This window comes from Myodes glareolus, chromosome 17 (genome assembly GCF_982192425.1).
Source record: "Myodes glareolus chromosome 17, mMyoGla1.1, whole genome shotgun sequence".
Taxonomy (NCBI): Eukaryota; Metazoa; Chordata; class Mammalia; order Rodentia; family Cricetidae; genus Myodes; species Myodes glareolus.
In genome coordinates this window covers 26,481,609-26,504,865 of record NC_142042.1, presented here as the reverse complement: position 1 = coordinate 26,504,865, position 23,257 = coordinate 26,481,609, and the positions used below count along the sequence as shown (strand labels likewise).

Here is a 23,257-nt window from a genome sequence, read left to right as displayed (position 1 = left end):
GTCCTCCTTGGCCCAGGTCACGGCAAGTTCCTGAACTGTCCTATTAAGTTCACCTTTCATCTTCTGGAGAATGTCAGCAGCTTTGGTGGCTTGTCTGGAAGAAGGAAATGAAGAAGAACAAAGGAAATCAAGCATTTGTACAGAATGTCAACAGCAAGGACGCTGTGCCCTGCGAGTGATTTTTGTCATAACAGAGAACTCAGCTTTGACAGGGTTAGTAAACAAAAGCGGTTGCAGGGCTTGTGGGATTGAAACAGTGCAGGGGTGGAACCGGCTGAGGTAAGGTTTGGTTTGGGTCCCCATTGTGACTGTGTTCACCCCTATACCTCAGCACTGTTAACGTCTGGTCTTGTTTGCAACCCCGTCTTGGTGATCACATCATGGCTTCGGTTTCTTGATGTGTTCCTAGATTACAGGCACAGGTCACGTGGAGTATGACATGAATTGTGGGCTCTGAGAGAAGTGGCAAGCCCTGATGTCTGTATCCCAGGATTCCTAGCAAAAGTAATCTGGATTATTCCCATGTTTGGCCCAGCAAAGGACCCACAGCCACCTACAAAACACTCATTGTGCCATGGTAATGGAATGCTTTGACTGTTTTACTATAGGAATTTGGGACTCAGATTTGAGGCAACAGTTTGAGTTGCTAAAAGAAATTGGGTGTTATTTATAATTTTAATTTTTCCCTTAAGTTTTATTTTCTTGTTGGCATGTGATTTTACATGATTACAGGGTATGCTGTTTTTGTACATGGATATATTATGCAATGGTCAAATCGGAACAATTACATAAATTAAGGAACAAGCCATCAGTTCCAGTATACATTTGTGGCAAGAACATTTAAAATGTTTTCTTCTTGCCTTTGGAGATACGCAGTGCATTTTTATCCCTGGTCCCTCTGTTGTGTCTGGACATCATGCCACAGCTTCATTCTTCTGTTGTTATTTAGGATGTGTGGTCCTACCCCTCTCCAGCCTCTGGTAAGCTCCACTCTACTTCCCCTGTGAGGTCAAGGTTTGCAGATTCCAGATGTGAATGAGGTCATATAGCAGCTATTTTTCTTTGCCTGCATTGATCAGGTCTGGGAAGGACTTACACAGGAGCCATCATTATTTTAAAGAGGCAGATAAAGGACAAGAGCTGCAGAGAGAACCCAGTTAGATGTTTGGGACAGGAATTTCCTTGGCTCTTGTTTTGTTTTATGTTTCTTGAGACAGGGCCTCACTATAAACCCAGGGTGGACTTGAACTCCTCATCCTCTTGCCTGCTGACTCCCAGGTATGGAGATTCCAAGTTTGCACTATCACACCCAGTGAACACTTGCTATCCAACAGGTGAACAGATGATGGGAACACTCAGCCACTCTGACATCCAAGGTTCCTTCCTCTTCTTTCTTATACCTTCTATGAGATGTGACTTTTACCTCCACTCTGACAAAACCACTTTCATCTGTCTGAATACATGGAAAGCCTCTGAATCCTGTTTTTTTTTTGCCTCTGTAGTCTTTGATAATTTGAATACTACTTCACTGTTGACAGTCATGTCTGGTTATGATCTACACTGATGACTTCTGATGAAGGCACTTTTAGCTATTTAAGTACTTAACATAGTCTCCAATGAGTTAATATTAAAAATATTCAGTTTTTATACACAGATGAGTAATGTTTTTCTAAAAATTATAAGGCAATTATATATCATGCAATATTTATATTGCTTTATAATATTTAAGTAATTTTTCATCATTATAATGAAAACGACCTTTAAATGGGTCACAGTGCTAGATAAATGTACATGGGTTTAGGAGAGAGAGAAGAAAGAGTACATACGGTCATAGGTTAAAGGAGTAAAGATAATAAAATACATATTAAAAAATAGAATAAAAAAATAAGCCACGTAAAGATGGAATATGCACAGAGAGTCTGGATTATGTATGTTATTGTGTTTTCTTTGAATTTTTCGACTTCAGAGAGATATTTGATTCTGGGGGTTGCTAAGCTAAACCAACATATATATTTTAAAAATTTCTTGACTTCAAAGTTTGAGATTTCTTGTAGGCTCAATACATGGTCCCAGTGCAAATGTTGAAATTTCTCCTTTAAATTTGCTAATATATTTAAGAAGTGTAGATGCTTGCTGCCTCACCTTTCCCCCAGCTTTAAATCTGTTCAAGCCTCCTCCCTTACTAACTTACACTTCTCCCTATCTTTCTACTCTGCTTGCTTCTTGTTTGCATCACAAATAAGGTATGTATAAGCATAGCACAAGCTATCATGACACCAAGCAATACTATACTGTCTTGAAACTTCCTATGCTAAATAATTTAGTCTATTACTTTTAGTTTGGGTTTACACAGAATTTCAGAACACAGACAGAATACAGTCATATTTCAGTGAAAATATTACATGAATCACTTTTAATTCAATTCCTGATAGAGTCCTTGTTTCTCTCCAAAGTCTTTTAGCATGGCTTCCACAGTCCGTATTTCTATTAGCAATCTGGTCTTCTGAGCTCCCGTCACAATGTCCCCTTTCACCCTGTTTGCAACATTCTAGAGCTAGCTCACCGCTCCAAACTTTCCACGTTCTTCCCACAAACCTGTTCTGAATGCCTGCAGCCCCCTAGTTAGGTAGTTATAACAACAACAATTTCACTCCTGATACCCCTGATACCAGTTTTCTCTATCAGCTACTTTTCTCCTGATTGTGACAAAATATTAAGAGCCATTTAAGTGAAGAAGTTTATTTTGGCGCATGGTTTGGGGCTCCCGTCTGTTATTACTACTGTGATGGTGTCAGGAGCGTGAGGAGGCTTGTTAGCATCCGGATAGATCAGAAGGCAGAGAAACGGATGGCTGGCATTCAGGGTTCTTGTTTGCCTTTTTAATGATCTCCAGGAATCAGCTTAATTCTGCCCACATTCAGGGCAGGACTTGCTCTTTTCAGTTAGTCTCTTTTGGAAACATCCTCATAGACAGAACCAAAGGTGTACTTCACAAAGGTTCTAGGCGTTTTGTTACTCAATTAAGTTGACAGTAAAGATTAACCCTGCCACTGTGTCTCCAATTGTTCTGTTGAGCAAGAACACAACCATGAGCTTTTGTGTTTGATCAAATTATGATCTTTGGAAAAGCTCTCTGAGTAAGGTTTTTCAAGAAATAATTTTCAAAAGTTATTTTTCTAAGCTCTGTGTCCTTGAAATATTTTATTGGCTTAAACTGGCTGAATATTAAAGGGTTTTCAGCAGTGTGTTTCTAAGCTCCTGTAGACTAAAGTATATTTTGTTGGCTTTTCAAATTGGCTGAGCTCATTCACAATTTTCTGCCTCCCTTTTGGCAGTTGGTGTTTACTTGAAAAGTCTAATGACAAGTTGAGGACTTTTAATATAACTCCTCAGTGTTTTTGTCGGGTTTTCTAATCTCTTCACTTTTTAAAAACTCAAACCCTGATAGAGCATTCTAAATCTGTCCCCTAGAAGACTGATTTGATTTTTATAAGTGATGTATTGTTGCCTTTTATGAGGTTATAATTATATTACTGAATTTTAATTTTGTAGTCCTTTTTCACATACACTTTCTTGTTTGACTGCTTCTTTAACCTGAACTCCTTTTTCTTGTTTGGTAGAACAAACAAGATAAGTAGCTGGCTAGTTTTTTGTCAACTTTATAAAAGCTAAAGTCATCTGAGAGGAGGGAACCTTTATTAAGAAAACACCTCCATAAAATCATGCTGTAGGCAAGCCTGTTGGGGCATTTTTAAAGTTTGTGATTGATAAGGGAGGGCCCAGCCCATTGTGGGTGATGCTATCCCAGGGCTTGGTGGTCCTAGGAGCTATAAGAAAGCAGGCTGAGCAAGACATGAGGAGCAACCAGCAAGCAGCACTCCTCCATGGCCTCTGCATCAACTTCTGCCTCTAGGTTTCTGCCCTGTTTGAGTTCCTGTCCTGATTCCTTCAATGGTTGATGAACAGCGATGTAGAAGTACAAGTCAAATGAACCCCTTCTTCCTCAAGTTGCTTTGGTTATGGAGTTTCCTCACAACAGTGGCAAGCCTGGTTAAGACACACATCTACTTATACTCCGTGAAGGATATACAATTATTTAAAAATATTTGTTGTATGTTTTTTTCCAAGTCATTATTGAAAAACTCATTTTCCACAAATTATAGTATTTTCCTTATAGGCCTCTCTGTCTAATGGAAAAAAGCAAACATTCATAAAGTAAATTGTGTGAGTTTCCTTTGGTCCTATTCTCTGGCCAGTGGTTCTAGAAGAATCCCTTCTTATATAGAGAGGCAAATTAATATGCTTAGCTAATTCCACTTACCAAGACTTTTAGGCTTTGATCTATTGACTTGAATTGGTTTTGCTGAAAACACGTTATTTTCTACTAAGCTTAAGCACTTTGAAGGTAAATAGCATATGGTGGCAGTGATGGAGGGATACACTTCCCAACATGACCCACAATTATGATTTTCCTTGACGTTTAGTTCTGTGGGTTCTTGCAAGTTGCTTTCTCCATTCTGTTATGGAAAAATGATGAGTTGGTGGAGGTGGCAAGCACCATGGCTCAGTGGCCTTTACAAAGCAACATTCAGGAGTTACCTTTCTTATTTTCTTCTTTGTACATGGGGTAAAAGAATGGTGCTGACTTTCGTGCAAGCAGGTAGAGGGGGGGTCAGGTTTCCGGGGTTTGTTTTGACTGTGCAGTATAATGTAAGTAGACATCTTGTAGTTTGAATGATTCTGGCCCCCATATGCTCATTGTTTGGAATGAGTTGGAACATTTTGTAAAGGATTAGGAGTTATGGTCTTGTTGGAGGAGACTGACTTAAAGATTTCAAAAGCCTATGTCATCCACAATCTCTCTCTCTCTCTCCCTCCCTCCCTCCCTCACCTTCTCTCCCTCCCACTTTCTCCTTCCTTCCCTCCCTCCCTCCCTTTTCCTTCCCTCATTCTCTGCTTTCTGCTTCTGGATCCAGATATAAGCTCTCAGCTACTGCCCCAGCACTATACCTCTCTACCTGTTGCCATGCCCCACTCCATGATGGTCATAATCTTACTCTCCAAAACTGTAAGAACCAAATAAATTTCTTCTTCTATAAATTGCCTTGGTCATTGTGTCTTATCATAGCAAAAAAAATTAAAGTAACTATATTGAGTTCAAGTGATTTTGTCTTTGTGGCTTCACAGAAGTTATAAGGGATCTTTTCTCCAGGAGGTGTAGGCATCCATTTTGGTTTCCTTGTTGCTAAAACATAGCCTTGTTGTTGTCTTTTGCTCTCTTTGGCAGTATATCTCTAATCCTTACTTCTAGATACCAGAGAACTTTCCTAGGACAGATGTACAGCAATACTGGATGTCTCTACCCAAATGTCACCTAAGCACCTCAAATATATCTTTAAAAAACTTATTTTATTAATACAGTTGCTTTGTTTGCATGTAGTCTGTACACTACTTGTACACAGTACTCCCAGAGGCTAGAAAAGGGTGTCAGGTCTCCTGGAACAGGGGTAGCATACAGTTGGGAACTGCCCATGTGGTTGCTGGGAATTGGATCCATGTCCTCTGGAAGAACAGTTAGTGCTCTTAACCACTGAGTCATCTCTCCAACCCCTCAGTTCTTTCTTCTAATTCCATGTCCTTATTATCTTGTTCTTCCTCTTACTTTCTGTCTTTGGTGGCACAAAATTTAATCCTTCACCCAAGCCAGAAACAAGGATGAAAATTCTATTTCAATTGCTTAACCATTTATATCTGTTTAAGAATGTCAACCAGTTATTTAGCGCTCATTATATATACAGTATTCACAAATATACAGTATTCACATATATACTATTCACATATATACTATTCACTTATATACAGCATTCACATATATACAGCATTCACATATATACAATATTCACATATATACACTATTCACATATATACTATTCACTTATATACAGCATTCACATATATACAGTATTCACATATATACAATATTCACATATATACACTATTCACATATATACAGCATTCACATATATGTACTATTCACATATATACAGAATTCACATATATACAGTATTCACATATATACAGTATTCATATATATACAATATTCACATATATACAGCATTCACATATATACACTATTCACATATATACAGTATTCATAGGAACTTTACATATCCTTACTATCTTAGTGTAAAGATGATCCCCTGTCTTAGGGCGTGGACTGGGGAGTGGGTACTCAAGAGAAGCAAGCTATAGGCAGAATTGAAGGAAGCATTCACTCTAACAATTGTGAAAGGGACAGCTCTCCTTGCTTTACCCCAGCCCCAGTTCTGCTTTTCGTTACACCCATTTTGTAGATGAAAAAACCGAGGAATTGTCACATTTTTTATATAAATGCTGTTTGATCGAGTTGAGATCAGGAGTTTCTTCATCTGACTCCACGGTCCCCCACTCCTTGCCAATCTCCTGCTACTTTGCTCTTCAGTGCCCCTCTTTTTATTTCTAGCACTTAAATCATCACCCTTTCTTGGGCTACTGTGATTTAAGAAAGAAAAAAGCGGGCCCTGCATCAGCATAGCTTCTGTCAGAACTATGGTCCGCAGTATTGCTGGAGCTGGTCCCGTGGAACTTGAATGATTGAGTCCGGACTGGGTTTCGTTCTCTTTAGCCTTTCTGCATGATTTGACCAAATCTGGTTTCCTTTGTTCCAGGAATTTAAAGATGAAAAAGAAATGCGTTTTCTGGATTCGGCAAGTAAATGGGAAGACATTAAATTTATATTAATCACCATTTCCCTGTGATTCCAAGCTGAGTCTTTTAGTATACCCGTGTTTCTCCCTACAGATTTTTTCTTAGCTGGAATAGGCTTAGTCTTTGTAGCCTATGGCTTCACTGTGTAGGTTCCTGTATTTCTTGGCCAGGGAGATCAATAGGCATGGGGTTAGGTGGTGGGGTGCCACTCCAATGATCTGACCATGCTACCACTTATAGGAGACCCATTTGCTGATTAGGGAACAGCTTTCATCCATGGCTCTTCGACTTAAGCTGGGCTTCATGGCCCCAGGCTAAGTTTTCACTGGGCCTTCTGTTCTGCAGCTGGGCATCAGAAGAAAAGTCTGCATTTCACTGACTTGTTTATCCTAGAACTCACACAGGGGAATTAATGGGAATTAGTAATTTTCTCTTAATCTGATTACGATAATTTAAGCAGTTAGCGTTAGTGATGGATGATATAAAACATTTCTCTGGCTAGGCCTCATTGACCAGTATAAATGTTCTCTAATCCACTGTATATTTCAACTTCAAACAGTCACTCTTAGTTTTCAACAGGTCATTGTGATTTTTGCTTTCTTCCTTCAGGAGGAGAAAAGTAGTCACAGAAAATTTTCAGACTTAGTCCAACGCTTGCCTCACAGTTACGTTTGAATCCACACGAGTCGCCCAGATAACTTGAAGGCATATAGAATTGTCTGTTTAAATTAGAAGTCTGACCGTGGTGGCCACAGCTAATACGTACAGGGTCTTTCCTTGTGCTAAGCACTTTCTGGGTTCTTTGTGTACGTTAACTCACACAAATTTCAAAACTCCTTTGTGAGATGAGTGTTATCTTTATTCCCACGCAACAGATGGGGAAAGTGAGGCAAGGGATGCTAAATATCTTTTTCATGTCATTCAAATGACAAATGCCAGCCTTGAGACTTGACCTTGAGTCTGACTTTAGCTTCTCCAATGCACCTTTTAAAGTTTTCTGTTAAATCTTATTTTCATGTGATAAAGGGAACGTTTCAGAACACATTCCCCTCTATCTTTTGATGCGCCAGATTTATCAGTATTCTGTGCTCATATGTATGTATATATGCCTGACCCTCAGAACAGGCCCACAATATCTTCTTAGGCCTCCCCACCAACTCCCTTCACTGTCTATCTGGTGATCTCTTTCCCTTTCCCCTCTTCATCCACTTTTCTCATAGAAAGGTTCTTTCCAAGCTGGGCGGTGGTGGTGCATGCCTTTAATCCCAGCACTGGGGAGGCAGAGGCAGGAGGATCTCTGTGAGTTCAAGGCCAGCTAGCTTGATCTACAAGAGCTAGTCCCAAGACAGTTAGGACTGCTAAACAGAGAAACCCTGTCTTGAAAAACCAAAAAAAAAAAAAAAAAAAAGAAAAGAAAAGAAAAAAAAAAAAAGAAAAAAGCAAAGTTCTTTCTGAGATAGTTTTTCTGCTAGCATCTAGTTCCTCCTGGCCATTCCCTCCTTTTCTACTTTTACAGAGTACCCTGGAGCAGCACATGAGTTCCTATCAGAGGGGAAGCTCATGTATTGATCTTACAGTGAGGGAACAGCACAGAAGGGGCATTTGTGTCATATTTCTGGAGGATGGGGTGCCAGTGACCACCGTGCTAGCATCTGGTCCTTTCACTGTGTTCTCTGGGTGGGAAGAAGCCCTGTCTCTACATGCCTAGAACGCAAGAGAGTCCAGCAATCTTCTTTCCAATTAGATTTGTGTTTGATTTGGGATTGTCCACCTCTCCTTTGAGATAGAACAAACTAGAATTCCTCTTCATTCCCTTTTATGCCATTAATCCCATGCACAAAAGGATGGCCCTTATGGCCAGAGCATTTCTTAAAATCTCACCTCTTTGCCCTAAGAGAGACACACATGAATCTAATCTATGTGGGAAGTAGAAAAAAACAAGGTCTTCTGAGTAAATTGTGAGCGTGGGGATCACAGGAGAGGGTGGAAGGGAAAGGTGGAGGAAGGGAAGGGAGCAGAGAAAAATACATAGCTCAATAAAAACAATTTAAAAATCTCACTTCTCCATACTGCTACAGTGGTAATTAAATTTCAGAGTTTCTGATGGAACAACATTCACGCCAAACAGCATTTGATTGGGGAGAGTGAAGAATCCACCTGGTTGTCTTTGAAATGCTTTCTGTCCTTCTTCTGGCCATGTTCTCCTGATTTTCACAGTTTAAGAATCAAAACCACCCTTGGAATTACCTAATGCACTATTTCCTTTTGAAATATAAGGAAACTCTCTCCTAGAGAGGTAAACGGCCAAGATTTCATAGGCTATTGGTGATATTGAAGCCAGAGCTTTTCATAGGCTGGACAATTGCTTCATCACTAAGTCTTCCTTCTTAACTTTTATTTTGAGACAGAGTCTCCCTTTGTTGCACAAACTGGCCTTGAACTTGTAATCCACTTGTTGCGGCCTCTTGAGTAGCTAATATTACTGGCCACGCCTCCAGGGCGACTACTTCTGGACTTTTACAGCCTAGTTGAGTCAGGAAGAGAAATGGAAGTGTTCTCATTTTACTTCTGGGGCAAGATCTGGGCATGCTGACTTGTTTTATTAGTGCACGTCTGCCTAGACCCCGGTGAAGGACCCTCACTCTACTCCATGCAGTCCTTTTCTCATGGGTGGTAACCTCCTTTCCCCTTCAGCCCCCACTTGGGATTTGGCTGTTTCTGCTTTCCATTCTGACGTGTAGCCAGGCAGATTCCCTCAACACCTCTCTTCCTTTCTTCTAATCCTCTCCCCTGGGCTACCTGTCTCTCCCTAAGTCCCAGATCTGTGCCTCTGATTGCCCATAACAAAGCATCATGCACTCTATCCCTTTTTATTAATCTTTATGGTATTTACTTCAATAATGCTAGCATAAAACGGCAGAAATCATGTGCTTGTCATATGGATGGCATGTGGACTTTCATTGTCCATTGTTAAAACTAAAAAGTTGTTCAAGATTTTATTTGCATATGTGTACAGTAAATAAAACAACTGGACCCTTGGAAAACAGAAATGAAGTTTCAGCTAAGCGTCAATAATTGGGTGGTGATTTCTTTCTTATGCAGATAAAATAGCTAAGGAATAAGGAAAATTGCACATATGTGCCAGAACTTGCCAGCTGGGCTAGTAAAGGGTTATGGGGTCTTATCCAGGACACTGTAGGTCAAGATCACAAGAAAGAAAGCAACTTGACAGGCACCAAGGAAATCATAACTATGTACTAACAGCCAGGGTTTTCAAACAATAGCATGGATCCTAGAACCACTTCAAAGGGAGCTAGCCAGGAAGGACACAAGTAATGAATTTGAATTCTTCTGAGATTCCCAGCACTCAAAGGCGGAGACTTCAGATAGCTGTATTAAGGTAGATCATGGGCAATTATTTCACTTCTGGGAATAGCTCGGTCTTTTATGGAAACCAAAGACTTAAAAGCATTTTCTTCTGTTTTTGATGTGTGTTCTGTTTGGGCCTTGGGGCAAATTAAAAAAAAATCCCAAAGCCATGAGAAAGAGTATGTTGTGCTTGAAACAGAATGTTTTTCCAGGAAAAGAGTCTTACATGGCTTCCCTTCCCTACCAGGTAAATGACAGCAATCCTGAGCATTTTCTTTTCTCTTTTGATGATAATGGGATTGAACCCACAGCCTTGTGCATACCTGGCAAAGGCTCTATCACTGAGCTATTTCTCTAGTCCCTTGAAATACTTATTTTATTTTTATTGTTATACTTTATTGTGTGTGTTTGGGTGTTTTTCTTGCAGATGCCTTTAGTGGCCAGAAGAGGGTGCTGGATCCCCTAAAACATGGTTGTGAGCCTCCATGTGGGTGCTAGGAACCAAACCCAGGTCTTTTTAAAGAGCAGCAAGAACTCTTAACCACTGAACAATCTCTTCAGTCCCCTCCGTCAGGTATTTTCTCAACATTTTTAATGCTCAGAATCACACCTGGCTTCATCTAGGTTTTGAAAATCTTAGTTGGAAGAATATCCAGGCAGGAAGTAATCATTGGCTTCAGGGGCAACGTATTGGCTTTTCAGTGGTCATAATTAAGTATCACGCTAACAAGTCATAATGAGCACATAACGAACGGAAGTGGTGCCTTTTGAGTTTGGGGATTTTTTTTTAGGGACCTTAGCTGAAAATAGTCTGCACAAATAACACAAACAACGAAGGCCTTTAGGGTATAATTACTCAAAGTAGTAAAAACAAAATGACTCCACTGTGGCTACTTCATTTCTTAAACTTAACATTTGCAAGAATCATTTCTCAGGGCTACTTATTTTAACTACTTTTTTTAAAAATTCCAACATCACAATGAATTTTCTTTCAGAAAATCAGTCACTCTTGGGCACTATTCACAACCCCCGTGTTCAGAAGTGATCCTGAAGGATAAACACAATACCTGGCTACAATAATTTTATAGTGTGCAACTGTGGACTTGCCTTTTGCACATCCTTGCCTAGGAAACTTCCCACAGGGAGGCAGTGTGGGCTAGAGAATGAACCCCAAATTAGCATTCTCCTGGATTTTCCGAGGTCTTTTGGGTGATTACCTCAGTCTTGTGATTTTTTTTTTTTACAAAGCTTCCTCTAGACATTTTTGTCACAGACCCTTCTTCTTTATGTGTAAAACATACCTACTTTACCCAACCAACTCTCGTCTTTTTCATTAGATGTAGGCTTGTGTGAAAAATGAGGGACTTTTCTATCTATGTGATAATGGGAAAACTGGCAAGGGTTTAGTTAGGAGCATGCAATGCTTGTTCTGTAGGTGGGTCTTTCCTCCTGTGTCCCATATTGCTCGTCCATGCATGTCCCTGTGCCTCTCCGCCACACCATTGCTCCTGTATAGAAGTCATGGTAGAGCTTGGCAAAAGGATTTCACAGTATATTTCTCCATACACATTTGGAGAGGGCAAAAAGTGCTTGTGCACACAGATAAGCTCTGGAGGAGCCAGGAAAGTGAAACTCACAAGTGTCCCCCAAATGTAGTTTACATCTTCTGACCCCTTGCTCTCTGATGAGCCACGCTTTGCCCATATTGCCCAGAATATTAGGTTTATCACAGACCTTTCCTTCTAAAACCTTGAGCATTGCTTCTAGGCTGGAAAACCCACCCTTGGGAGAGATGTCATTGGTACTGTAAAGCAGGGTAAGTGACTTCTGCTATCTTAGGGTCAGGCATCATATTTGTCTCAGTCATTCTCTTGAGAGCATTGTTTCTAAGTCCATAAGAGCTCTTACAACAGATGAATCCATATGTACTTTGTAAAGAATTTCAGTGTAAACGTGGCTTGAGCTTTGTTGTACTCGTGGAACTGAGTTAATAGCTATCTACAAACCCTTCCCCCAAATTGTGCTTTGCTTAACTATGACAAAAATTGACAAGCTGGGGTCAAACTCCAGAAGTCCTGGCCTAGCACCGGTACAAAATCTGGGCTGAGTTCAGTTTCATTCTTGTTTTTTGGGAATCATTTCCCTGCGGGCAATTCATTTCAACCTATTGCACGTGCTCTGGTGGATGCTGGGGATAAGCAGATAAGTGATTGTCTTTGAGTAAAAGAGACAGAAAAGAACTCTGAAGAAAACCATGCAGCATAGGAAAGCATCCTCTGTTCTAAGAGCTCCACCTGGGAGCTACATACAGGTCAGTGTTAGTGCTGGGCACTGGCCACACATGAGGGTAGATCTTTTGTGAGAAAAATTAATAATAGTTAGATTTTTTTGTTTGTTTTGTTTATCAAGATAGGGTTTCTGTGTAGCTCTGACTGTCCTGGAATTCACTCTGCAGACCAGGCTGGCCTTGAACTCACAGAGATCTGCCTGTCTCTGCCTCTCAAATGCTAGGATTAAAGGCGTGCGCCACCACCACATGGTAGTAGTTAGATTTTAACAGAAAAACGTGATTATGTTTGCATTTCTAATAATTATGTCCACCGAGGGCCAGATAAGTAGGAGAGAAGTGAATTTCTTACAGAAATCAATGTGAGGAACTGGTACACTGGCAGAAATGATATAGACAAAGGACCATATTAAAAATTGTTTCCAGTGTAGCTGGAAAGTGGTCTAGTATGAGTGAGGAATCCAGGTTGTTCTTGGATGTCTTCCTGTTGCTGCTATTGAATATGGAAGATGAGTTGCTTATAAAAGAAGTAAGTGTCTGGTATGGGACCATGGTCTGTATTCTGTCAATTATATTTTAAATAAATGCTGATTGGTCAGTAGCCAGGCAGGAAGTATTGGTGGGACAACCAGACAGGACGTAGAGGCGGATCAGTGAGAACAGGAGAATTCTGGGAAGGAGGAAGCCTTCTCTCTTCAGTCCTTGCCCAGCCACAGAGGAAGCAAGATGTGACTGCCTTGCTGAAAAAGGTACCGAGCCATGTGGCTAACATAGACAAGAATAATGGGCCAATATAAGTTATAAGAGTTAATAAGAAGCCTGAGCTAATGGGCCAATCAGTTTACAGTTAATGTAGACATCTGTGTGATTTCTTTGAGACTTAATGACTGTGGGAACCAGGCAGGACATACAAACTCAGTCAACAAATATTAATAACATATAGTCCTGGGGATGACAATGATGACAGCCTAGATCCAAGTGTCTGCAGCTTTGTAGATGTCCCATGAGTGCTAGTTGACTGTTGTTACCTGTTTCTTTTCCCTAAAAATATTTGCAGATGCTCAACAGGTATTATATGGAAATCTGGGTTGAAAATGGATTTTTAGTCAGTCAAGGTTTAGACAATTATTTCAGCTCCAGAAGTGCATGGAACTTTGCAGGGAATAAATGGAGAATAAGATGAGGCCAATGGCAGAATTCTGAAGCAACTCATATCAACATAGGGCTAAAGAGTTATTAAAATATATTGGTTTCCTTCCTGTACCCTTTCTCCTTTTTCTCCTCTTTCTCACCTTCCTTCTTTTGAGATATCTTCTTGCTATTTCTTCCTGACTGACTTTGGACTCAGTATCCTCTGACTGCTGGGACTGCAGGTCCTCAACTCCATACCAGCTATTATATTGTTTTCAACGTAACACTATCTAAACAGGTTCTCTCTGCATCTAGGGAAACTAGGCCATACTCTGTAGTTGCCCTTTGACTGCTGCCTTTGTGGTTATGTGTTCACTGTCCTTCTCTACACAGGCAGAACTGTCCATGAAAGCTTCATTTCTGGTTTGGTTGCTTGCTTTCAAACCAGGTCTACTTCCATCCAACTTCCTCTTTGGGAGTCTAATAGTTAATCTTAACCTGATTAATTAAGAAACAGCAAGGACAATAGTTTCCAACCTTCCTAATGCTGTGCCCTTTTACTATGGTTCCTCATATTGTGATGAACCCCAGCCATATTAGTTTTGCTACTTCATAACTTTAATTTTTTGCTACTGTTATGCATCTTAATGTGAATATCTGTGTTTTTTTGATGGTCTTGGGCGACCCCGTGAGAGGGTTATAAGAATCTCAAAGGGCTGCGACCCATGGGTAGAGAACCACTGACCTAGGAGGCTAGTTAGGTATACCTGTGGCTGTGCCTGGAGATGCCCTCCAGGCAGGATTAGCTAATGGGGGAAAGGCAAACTTAGAATATAGTCAGTGACTGGCTTATATAAATGAGGTGAAAATGAGTCCTTTCAGCATAGCCAGTCCCTCTGTTTCCTGGAGACCAAAGTGGAATCAACACCACTTCCCTTTCTTTGTCCCCACACTGGGATGGAATCCATCATGAGCCACAGTAAATCTTTCCTCTGTTAAATTGATTTATTTTCAAGTGTCTCATCAGAGTCCTGGCTTATCACAGGGATGTCCTTTTATTTTGTCCAATAAAAAGGGACAATCCAAATGTCAATGAAAGTAACTATGACTACTGAATATATATAGCTACAAGTGTGGATTCTGTGTGGCTCGAGATTAAGGAGATGGGTAATTCTCCTCACCAAGAATTGGAAGCAAAGGAAGCAGCCAGGCAATGAGTAGGAAAAGTGTAGAGGGAACTGAATTGTAAATGGGACTGGATCAGTGTACGGAGAAAAAGATCATCGGTTTTGATGACAGGTAAAAATGAAAAAGGCATTTATCTATGGTTTTACTCCTTCTTTACTTTTATCCTTGAGGTCCACTTAAGAAGTTCCATCATCTCATGACCTTGCAGACCTCCGAGTCTTCGTGCCAACCTGACATACCTATGAGGTCTTAGAGATTTCATCTTCTGGGTGTAAGCCATGGTGGCAGGAAGACATTTTTATGCTGTGGGTTTCCCCTCTGTAGCCTGTGAATCCTATTGGTGAATAAAGAAACTGCCTTGGCCTGTTGATAGGGCAGAACTTAGGTAGGTGGGGGAGGACTAAACTGAATGCTGTGAGAAAGGAGGCGGAGTCAGAGAGCTGCTGCTGGAGACAGACACGCTGAAACTTTGCTGGTAGGCCACGACCTCATGGTCATGCACAGATTAATGGAGATGGGTTAAATTAAGATGTAAGAGTTACCCAGTAAGAAGCTAGAGCTAATGGGCCAAGCTGTGATTATTTTGGGGCTGAGCAGTCTCGGGAACCAACAAGCAGCCTCTCACAACATCTCTATAGCTTGCTTTAGTCCGTTGCCATTGCAGCTCATTCTCCTCACCCTGACTCCCACCCCCAACTGCTGTGTGCCACAGAAGACATCAGGGTTGACTCTTGGCTGAGTAAGTGAGTCTATGCTGATTCGTTCTTGAAGCTTCAGAGTTTTAGAAATCAGAGCCTTTTAGATACATTGGCCTTTTTTTTTGGTGTTTGAGTGGGTTTGAGTGACTTTACAGGGATAGATGTCAGGGGAAAGTTACAGAAGCATGGTTGCCAGGCTGGGTAGGAAGCTAGCTGATCAGTTTATTAAAAAACAAAACAAAACAAAACCAAAAAACCTTGGACCTTTCTCAAGTCACCCTTGTGTTGAGAAATTAAATCAGAACGTTACAAACTGAGTCTACTATGGGTCACAAGACAGGAAATTAAATTTGACCTATAAATGTATGCCGAGGAACCAGAGCTTATGAGATGAATTGCACCAGAACCACTACAATGTGCTCACTCACATTTCTCCAGCCACGTTAGCTTCTTCCTCTCCCTTAGGATCACCAAACTCGCTCCTTTCCTTCACGTTCCTTGCCTCTCCATCAGCTCAAGTGCTTTTAATTTAAATATGCACAGGGTTCAGTCTCTCATGCTGGTCCCTTCTCAGATAGGTCCACTTCATCTGGCGTAGCATCCTTTCCACTGTTCTCTAGTTTCGGGGAGACTTTTCTTTGGAGTACTTCTACATTGCTGAGTAGCGCATTTATTTATTTCCATCATTCCTCTTACAAGCTATTAGTGTTCAGAGATTTGCTTTTCTGAATTCTGAAGGTGGGGTTTAATGTTTTGATAGCTTATAAAGGAAACAATGGAGATAAATGTATTATTCAACAATATATAAGTTCATTCTTAAGGAATAAACTTTGAATGGTGGAACTGAGCACGGAACTCAGGTCTTGGGAGAGCTAAGGTAATCTCCTTTTTATTCTTCAAGGCAGTTTTCTTCTGGCTTTGTGTTCTTATCCTGAAGTCACTGTGCCTCTCTTCTATACATCATTCTGTGCAAATCCTTCTCATCAACGCTTGCTAGTAGAAAGGCACTGTCTATAAATCTGGGGAGATTTCTAGGACTGATAGTTTCCCGGGTGTGTGTGTGTGTACCCATGTTTCTGCTCATGTGTGTACTACATAGATGTCAAAAGACAACCTCAGGTGTTGGTCCTTGCCTTCTACCTTATTGGGGACAGAATCTCTTTATTGTTCCTCTTTATTGTGTGCCTCTGGAGATTGTCCTGCCTCTGTCTCCTATCTCACTATAGAAGCACTGGGAATAGAGACATGTGTTACTGCACCTTACATAGGTTCCAGGGATTTGAACTCAGGTCCTTATGTTTATCTGTTAGTAAGCACTTTATGAATGGAGCCATCTCCTCAGCTCTGGTTTCCATGTTTTACAGCCTACTGAGTGAAATGGGACACTGCATTGCAGGTTCCCAGGCCTCCAGACTAGCCTTTTTATTCAGAGGTTTGGGATGAGATTTTCAGAGGGTAAGCTCCATTGAAAACACTGCTGCAAGGCTGGGGATATGGCTCACTGGTAATGTGCTTATATAGCATGCACAAGTCCTTGGATGCAATCCCCAACCACAAAAAAGCCCCACAAATACTATAAAATGCTCTCTGACCCAATAGAACCTCTTTTTAATCCCAGTCCTTCGGAGGTGGAGGCAGGAAGACCAGGCATTCAAGGCCTACCTTGACTACATAGAATTAAAGGTCAGCCTGGGCTATAGGAGACTTTGTCTCAAAACAGAGCAGCTAACATATACTCACAGAACTACTCTAGGGAATTCTGAGACTCTGCAGTCGGACTTTAAGGCACAGTCACGTAACACCACACTCATTAAGGCCACTTAGTGGACACACCACTACAAAACTCTTTAGGTCTTTACCACGAGCCAATCTTTACACGCCAGACAAATGGAAAATTCTGTGTAAGTTCTGCCATGTGGTCAAGGCAGCATACTTCTCTGGGCCATGGGCAAGACACAATAGAAGAAAAGTGGCGGATGAAGGGATGGGAAGAAGATCAGACTGACCATGAGTTGGCATGTGCATGCCAGTAATCATTTTAATTTCTGTTTCTAAGATTGTGACGATTGCTTTGGTGACTGTGAGGGGAGGAGACTATGGGAAGGCACAGGGCGGACAATTGGGAAAGCAGGGCTTACAGAGACTTCTAAACCCACGACTGCTCTCCAGAAAGATGCAAGAGGTTTTCATAAATGCGGGTCATCAGTTGACTTCAAAGAATGTAGGGCTCTGGAACATAACATTCAGGGTTGTGGGTTTATTTTGGGGGGGGGTGGAAGGGGGATTGATCTAAGTGTGTGTAAACCACTTAGCCATGTGCTTGGATAGTAATTAATAATCACAATAAATAATAGTTACTGCTGTTCATACTCACGGCATGGTTGAGGAGGGCTTCTCTATGCTTTGTTTCATCTGAAGAATTTCTCAACTGGGTCCAGCCTACTGCAAAAAAAAAAACAAATAAAAACAAGTTTTCTATAATACATGTAAACTGTCTTGAGGGTTTCAGAAAAACAAGGAAAAACAAGGAAAAAAAATACCATTATCTAAATGCTTGCACATTCATGTCCGTCACCATTACCACTTATGGGGTCCTCAGAACTTCCAACCGCTGGCCTAAAGACTTAAACTCGGCAATGTCCCCAATCTATTTGGCCAAATGCTTCGTGTTTCAAGCTGCGTGTTTGGAAGAAGCTTCTTCCACATGCTATTAATTACTGTACACATAATTAAGGCCTTCCAACAAGTTAAAAGCATTTCAGAGATCTGCTTCCCTTTGGAAACTGAAGTTTCTTTGGATTTACTTCTGAGCTGAGGCACTAACCATGCTGGCTCTCCCCAGCCAGGCCGCTGCGTGGAGCTGTTGCTTGATTACCATGTATTCCAAGTCATTAACACGGGGTTTGGCATGCAGTAAGCGCTCTGTATTTATGGGATGAACGAAGCATCTGATGGCTCTGGTGTGTGTGATCCTGGAATTATCACTCACAAGTCCTGACGTTAAAAGAGCTGCTTCCCTCCTTGGGAAAGTATATGAGCTGTAATGGGTTTGTGAGTTTCCTAGCGCTGTTACATTGATCGAGACAGACCAGCACAATAGAAATCTATTCTCTCATAGCTCTAGAGTTAAGAAATCTAAGACCAAGAGCTGTGTTCTCTCTGCTGACTCTAAAGGAGAGTCTTCCTCACTTCTTACAGTTTCTGGTGGCCCCAGTGGTCCTTGACTTGTGGCTGTGTAATTCTGTTCTCTGGCACTCCCTGCTTAAGCTGTCTCCATCTTCTGTCCCTTGCAAGAACAGTAGCTGGGGGTATTCTTGAAAGAAACACTTGGAATCCATGCAGCTAGAGTGTTTCTTTTCACTCACAGGTTCTGGGTTGTGGACCTAGGTCTTGGAGGGTCACCTTCTACCCCACTGGGTTCTGGGTTGTGGACCTAGGTCTTGGAGGGCCACCCTCCACCCCACTGGGTTCTGGGTTGTGGACCTAGGTCTTGGAGGGCCACCCTCCACCCCACTGGGTTCTGGGTTGTGGACCTAGGTCTTGGAGGGTCACTCTCCACCCCACTGGGTTCTGGGTTGTGGACCTAGGTCTTGGAGGGTCACCCTCCACCCCAGTGGGTTCTGGGTTGTGAACCTAGGTCTTGGAGGGTCACCCTCCACCCCAGTGGGTTCTGGGTTGTGGACCTAGGTCTTGGAGGGTCACCCTCCACCCCAGTGGGTTCTGGGTTGTGAACCTAGGTCTTGGAGGGTCACCCTCCACCCCAGTGGGTTCTGGGTTGTGGACCTAGGTCTTGGAGGGTCACCCTCCACCCCAGTGGGTTCTGGGTTGTGGACCTAGGTCTTGGAGGGTCACCCTCCACCCCACTGGGTTCTGGGTTGTGGACCTATGTCTTGGAGGGTCACCTTCTACCCCAGTGGGTTCTGGGTTGTGGAAATATGCCTTGGGGGGCTGCCTTCCACCCCAGTGGGTTCTGGGTTGTGAACTTATGTCTTGGAGGGCCACCCTCCACCCTAGTGAGTTATTGAAACTGTTTGGCACTCACAGTAGGGAAGTGTTCTTTTCTCTGATCAGTTTCCTCACTATAGCTCTGGACTTAGATATTCTGGAGCTTTTGGAGCTAAGAAGGCTGAGGATGTGGTTTATGATCAGGTCTATTTTAGAATAAAAGATGGGGGGTGAATAAACATTTCATCTACAGATGGGAAATGTTGACAGGGGTTTGTTGGGAAAGGATGTAGTGTAAGTGATTGAAAAGTGATGTTCTACCCAGCCCGATGATGTCTGCTTGATGTTCTGGGTACTTGAGAGGTGAGTGTTGACATGAGCAGCATAGTGGTGGTTGGGATGGTATAAGGTTAATTTTGCAATAATCTCAATGCTTGGCCCTTTAAGAGGGAATGCCGGTTTATATGGAAATCAAGTCATAAAGACAAGGCCAGAGACTCCTGGGAGAAACAGCTTGAAATGAAAGCCTCATGAAGAATTCTGATCAGGAAGGGAGACCAAGGGTAGACTGTGGCTTCGATGTGGAAACCATCTGCATCCCATTTGACAGTAGTAAAATGCAAGGTCTTGGAATGTACAAATATCAAAAGAAATAATCCACCCGTGGCAAGCTATCCTAGCATTAACTAAGGAGCCAAGGAGGGCACATTCCAAGTTACCGTTATTCTGGTAAACATCCTTTTGAGGGAACATTCTAGAAATGGGCAATCTCCAACAGGTGGAACTAAAGTGACCTTTCCTTTCAGCCCTGTGAGGATAAAGGTTTTGCTGAAAAGTGAATCGGCACTGACTAGGTGAAAGGATTCTTGGGGGAAAAAAAAGGAGAAGGACATTGAGGGGAAAACATCCAGAGGTGGGGAAACTCATGAAATAGGTTTTAGAATTTTAGCTCCACAGGATGACCTTGACGCACAGTTGACAGCTAGTGAGGACCCAGGGAATAATTGGAATGGAGGTTTTGTTTTGTTTTTGCTGTTGCTTTAAAGTTAAATTCATTGAAATGATATTTTACACCATTATGGAAAACATGTAATATCCAGTGGCGGACAAGTCATGTATAAATTTATAAGCAAAAGTAGAAAGCACCTGAGGCGCGCATCCTGACCAGCAGGAATGAACGCCACCAAAAACGAGAATTCCTTCCCTGGTCACATCTTTATTCGGAGCATTCCCTTGAGGAAAATTGGGGGAAGGGAAGATAGAGCAGGGACGAGAGAAAGCTTAGAGAGAGAAGGTTGGGCCCCGAGGCAGCTGCTTTTAAACGGTGGAGAGGCTTGAACGCTGTCCTGATTGGTTAATGGCATTCTGCTGTTCTGAGCATGTGCAAGCAAGGGTGCAGGCAAGGGTGCTCAGCCCCACATGGCTACCTCCAAACTGCAGGACCACCTGTGCCTCCAGGTGGCTCCCAACAGCTCCCCCTATTAATGTCTTTAAGAGCAATAAGGCAAAACTATTTTCCAATCTGGTCCCCACCTCATGATGTGTGGACAGATTAAAGAAAAGAAAAGCAAGACACACCCTCCGCCAATGCATACCTTCCTCCGTGCTTTGTGGGACTATCTGGTCCCTAGAGGGTGCTAAGGCTATGCATGGCTAATTGCCTATGAGCTCTTTAGAGGCTGAGAGCCAAACTTGGGGTGAGGATACACATTCCAAGACTGCAAGGCCTGTGTCACAAAGACCTTGTCCCACCTCACTTGGGCTAGCAGGTAGCACACCAATCAAAGACATACAGCACTTCCACCTAGACACAACATGCCAAGAATATCTCTGCCCCCAGCCATTCCCAAGGAAGGAAAAGGCAAAGTAGAGTCAGTCAGAAAATTGTTAAGAGATAAGAGGTTGCACAAGGTGTTGCTCAAGTCGATGGTGTGAAACAGCTGCTCTTGGCACCGCCCAGAAGGTCATCTCTGCTGCCTCCACATGAATCTTCCACAGCAGGACACTCAGCATCCACTGGGTCATCTCTCTTCTTTATTTCTCTTGTCAGTCTTGCTGGCATCCAGATGTATGTCAGCATTCCTAGAAAAACATAAACAAAACTCTCCTCCCAAATTGACATTTAAGAGTATTAAAAACTCTCAGTGTAAAAATTCAGCACAATCAGTACTGGAAGTAGGCTGGTTTTGAACTTAGAGACTTGCATGTCTCCGTTTCAAAGAGCAAATCTTGTTTGCCTGTACCAGCAAAATTTTGAATTAAAAATTAAGTGTAAAGAATGCAAGAGAAATCCTTTCTCTGGGGGAAGCTGTCACTGGTAGTCCCCCTCTATTGTCTAATAACCAAAACAGTTGTCACTGGGAATAGAACTCACGACCTTTAGAAGAGCAGTCAGTGCTCTTAACCTCTGAGCCATCTCTCCAGCTCCTGCATTCAAATGGAAAAAACCTCTAGGTAGCATTGTTTATCTCACCCGTTGCCTCAGGCAAAAGGTCCGCCTATGTTACCTAGGATACGGTAACCAGGTAGACACGCCTTTATTATGATAATTAGGACCAGTTCTTTGAGGGAGAATGGGCATAGACCATCAATCTGACTACTTCCTGCTGACAAAGGGACGTTGTTTGGGGGATAAATGTTTTTATCTGACTGAATTTTTGGCGACAAATGTTTTTATCTGACTAAATTTTTGGCGACAGCGGCTGTGAGCGGAGGCAGCAGCAGCGGATGGAGGCGGCTGCCACAGCTCCGCCTCTAAGGCCCATTGTGGCGTGCTCCGCATGGCCCGAAGGCATGGCCCCGCCCTGGGCCGTGCGCGGGCTCGCCGAACTGTGCACCCTGCCTCACCTCAGGCATAGAACTCATACCGCCGGCCGTGAGCCTTTTCCAAGCTCTGGAGAGGGGGGGCATCCGCCCACCCGTGGAGGGCCCGGTTAGGGCCGCGGGGGGCCCCAGTCTCAGACCTTCCCAGGGGCCGGGGAGTGACGAGCACTTAGTACATGGCCCCGCCAGTGAGCTTCCTCCGCCCGCCCATGTTGCTATGGAAACGCGGTTCAGAGTTTGGCCCCTCTCCGTCTTTAGGTCTTTAGCAGCGTTGCTGCTCACCACGCAGCTTCCGCCTCTGCCTCCCGAGTGCTGGGATTAAAGGTGTGCACCACCACCGCCCAGCCGCTTCCTCAATCAAAATTAAAGTTTTCTGTACGTGAGAGCCAGAGACTGAGCTCTCTTATCAAAATTAGGCGAAAATCACCTCAGAAACTCTGTGGCTCTTTAAGAACAGGGAAGGCAGTCTTCGAACACTCAAACTCGCCTCCCTATGAGACTGTTGCCCCGGTCTCTAACAGCGAGTACGGACGGAGGAAGCCGCGGATCTCCCAACCGTAAACCTCGCTTTTTCTCAGCTCCACCTGCACTGAACTTAAGGGATTTTTCTTCCCCGTTGCTTTCTGTACCTTCTTTCAGATACCTTAATTTTGATTTTTTTTGTATTTTTTTTCCTTTTTAGGCCTATACTTTTAAATTCTTTTTCCTCCCCTTTCTGAGGATTTAACTGACGTCACTCACCGCTCCACGTGTTCAGAGTTCTGAAATTCACGGCTCTCTGTGTCCTGGTCTCTGATCTCGGCTTTTTCTCCCGGACTTTCAGCACGTTGCTGGGCGCTTCCTTCTCAGGGTCCCCCGGCGTAGTTGTCAGGGTCCCACAGCGTCCCGGGGTTTCGAGCACCAGTTGCGGCGCACATCCTGACCAGTAGGAATGAACGCCACCAAAAACGAGAATTCCTTCCCTGGTCACATCTTTATTCGGAGCATTCCCTTGAGGAAAATTGGGGGAAGGGAAGATAGAGCAGGGACGAGAGAAAGCTTAGAGAGAGAAGGTTGGGCCCCGAGGCAG

The 23,257-nt window shown here is 42.7% G+C and overlaps 1 pseudogene; it reads right to left on the bottom strand.

The window, feature by feature from the left end:
- Positions 1-22,183: 22,183 nt before the first annotated feature.
- Positions 22,184-22,392, bottom strand: LOC148119342 (Nuclear RNase P; annotated as a pseudogene).
- Positions 22,393-23,257: the final 865 nt, after the last annotated feature.